Genomic DNA, 2917 nt, shown 5'->3' with positions numbered 1-2917 from the left:
CTTTGACAAGCACTGTGGCAATTGGACAATTAAAACAGACATTCAGCGGGGGGGAAGAAGAACAAACTGGAGAGGAGGGTAGAGAAAACAGTGCAACAATGAATGAATGAACCCCCCCCCCCAAAAAAAAAGATTCTTTTCCACTGGCAAAAAAAAAATACTAATTTTCGTGTATGTTTCATTCATATGCATTGTTTTATACAATCTTTAATTTACCTTGTGTTTCATACAGTCATATACATTCTACTTTGCATAGGAAAGGAAGTATCCATAATTATGAACTTAGAAGCCCTGTCATCATGTGGATTGCCCCACCACTAATCACCATGACACAGTAACAGTTGAGAAGGGTTTCTGGTTTGAAAACCAAGCACCCCACCAAGTCCCTTGCAGGTCCCTGACTGATCACCTTCATGGTGGTCTCCTCTTCTTGCCTTTCTCCCTACTCTCCAGATGCATCAACCTGACTGTGATACATACGTGTGCCAGGTAATTGAATTGTGACAACAGTTTTAAACTTGATAATTTATTAATTTTTAAATGAATATTCTTTAAATGGCACAGCAATCTTTTGTCTACTTGCTGTACTGAAAAACTTGGAGTTGCTGTGATGCTGCACACTGTTTCTTAGTCTTGTCAAATATCGTAATTGTTACTTACCCATTATGTGCACTGTTTGGATGAGCTTCCAGATTCATTCATGCTGGGAAGCAGGAGTGGCATGCACTTCCTAAACGAGATGGATGTGGAAACTACAAATTCTCTAAACTCTATAAATGTACAGAAATGATGTTAGTTATAGAACAGAGTTCAGGTCTTTTGTGTAAAGCTTACTCTGAGTTGTAGTCAACTTGAATACGCTTAAACACTGCCAAATGAGACTAGTACTGTTATATCTGGAGGAACACTCTTCCACTTTGTACATCACTCTTTGACAATGAGCTATATGAAGTACCTTGAATTTGCTGTGATGCTGAACCTTGTGCCATTGGGGTATCAAATGCTAGATTGGTTTCCCAATGTGGACATTGTTTGGTGTAGGTCCCAGTTGTAAAAGAGTATTGGAAGCAGAGGTGGCATCCACTTCTAAACTACAAGCCTCTGGAAACTCTATGAACTTGGAGAAACGATGATATGGAAAGGCATATGGAAGTAATGGAAAGGCATTAAGTCTTTTGTTCATAGAGTTGCTATGAGTCATGCCCGACTCGATGGCAATCAACAACAAGAAGAAGTTTATTTACAAAATTCAAATACACTGTTTTTCACACTAAATCTTTCCCCTTTCCCTCACATCCATCAAATTGTATGAACCCATGATTAATCCCCTCCCTGTGCACATCCTCACTCCTCTGCTTCTACCCTCCACCCCCCCTTGGATCCTAATACTCATTCTACAATAATGGTTTTATAGAGTATTTGTCCTTGTGGCACTGAATTAGTGCATTCAGAATAATACTCTCCAGTTCCTCTCAAGTTAGGTAATAATGTACAAAAAAATCATTGTTCCTGTGTGCTGCAAATATTCCATTGTGTTAATGTACCATAATTTCTCAATCCATTGGATTGTGGGTGGACATCAAGGCTGTTTCTATGTTCATGTGATGGTGAATAATGCTGCTATGAACATTGGTGTACAAGTCTCTGAGGATGTGGCAAGATAGGACATCTTATACATTATTGATGACATTTTACAATGGTACAACCACCTTGAAAGTCAGTCTGATGCTTCCTCAAAAAGCTGAACATAGAAACTCCGTATGATCCAGCTATTCCACTGTTTGGAAGATAGCTAGAGAAAATGAGAAATGAGGCATGTAGGATTTTTAAGTCTATTATTTTGGAAGAAAATTGTATTTGGAAGAGACCAATCCTTCTTTCTAGTAAATCTTACTTAGGATGCTCAGATTTTCAACAGTATCTGACAAATATTTTACAAAAAAACAAAAGACACACCACCAAAAAACAAACAAATAAGAAAAACCCAGATGAAATATCCTTTCTCTAACATGGACTGCCAGGGAAACAACGAGGTTCATCCTGGAGAGGGTGAAATTAAGCTGCTTATTGGAGGTAAGGATTCTGAGGCTTCATCTGACACACTTTGGCCATGTTGCAAGGATGAACCAGTCCTTAGAGAGGGCCATCATGCTCGGAAGGGTGGAGGGACATGCAAGAGAGGAAGACCCTCCATAAGATGGATTGATTCAGTGACTGGGGTAATTAGGATGGGTGTTTCAGAGGCAATAAGGTCGGCACAAGATGGAATAGGTTTCAGGGCTATTGTACATAGGGTCACTATGAATTGCAAGTGACTCAATGGCACATAACAAAAACATCATTACACAGCTAAAAGATTCAATGTTGGTCATGCTTCCCTCCCCTTTGGCACATGCATCTTGGTACTATTCCCTCTCCCTGTCCAGACCTATCAGTATACTCCTCATTCCCTCACCTCACTCTGCCCCACTAGCACTTCTCTACCTCCTCTCATCGAACAACTTCAATATGATGGCTCTGGCCTCCTGAAATATCAGTCAACTTATTATCCCTCTATTCCCCTTTGATGCTCATCTTTTGTACAGGACCTGGGTGAGCAGGGCAGGTGACAGATTGACTGAGACATGTAGCAGATTGACTGGGCTATTGGCAGCTTCTTGTACAGAACAGGGCTGTTGGCTGCCATTGATACTAATAAACATCCTACGGATCATAGTACTACTAAACATACTACAGTACGCCCCACAAAACAAAGGATTATCCAGCCCAAAGTGTCCATATTTAGTTGAGATGTTCAAGTGTATGTATAGGCAAACTAGCATTCATTGAACCTACTGAGTGTTAGCCAAAGTTTTAGACACATGGATAAATGATGTACTCCTCCTGTCCTCTTGAAAGTTAGTGTTTAAATTCTTCT

The sequence above is a fragment of the Elephantulus edwardii genome, unplaced genomic scaffold, assembly GCF_000299155.1.
Source record: "Elephantulus edwardii isolate Elephantulus edwardi_28Jun2011 unplaced genomic scaffold, EleEdw1.0 scaffold00111, whole genome shotgun sequence".
In the NCBI taxonomy this organism is placed as follows: Eukaryota; Metazoa; Chordata; class Mammalia; order Macroscelidea; family Macroscelididae; genus Elephantulus; species Elephantulus edwardii.
Note: the sequence above shows the minus strand (reverse complement) of the source record.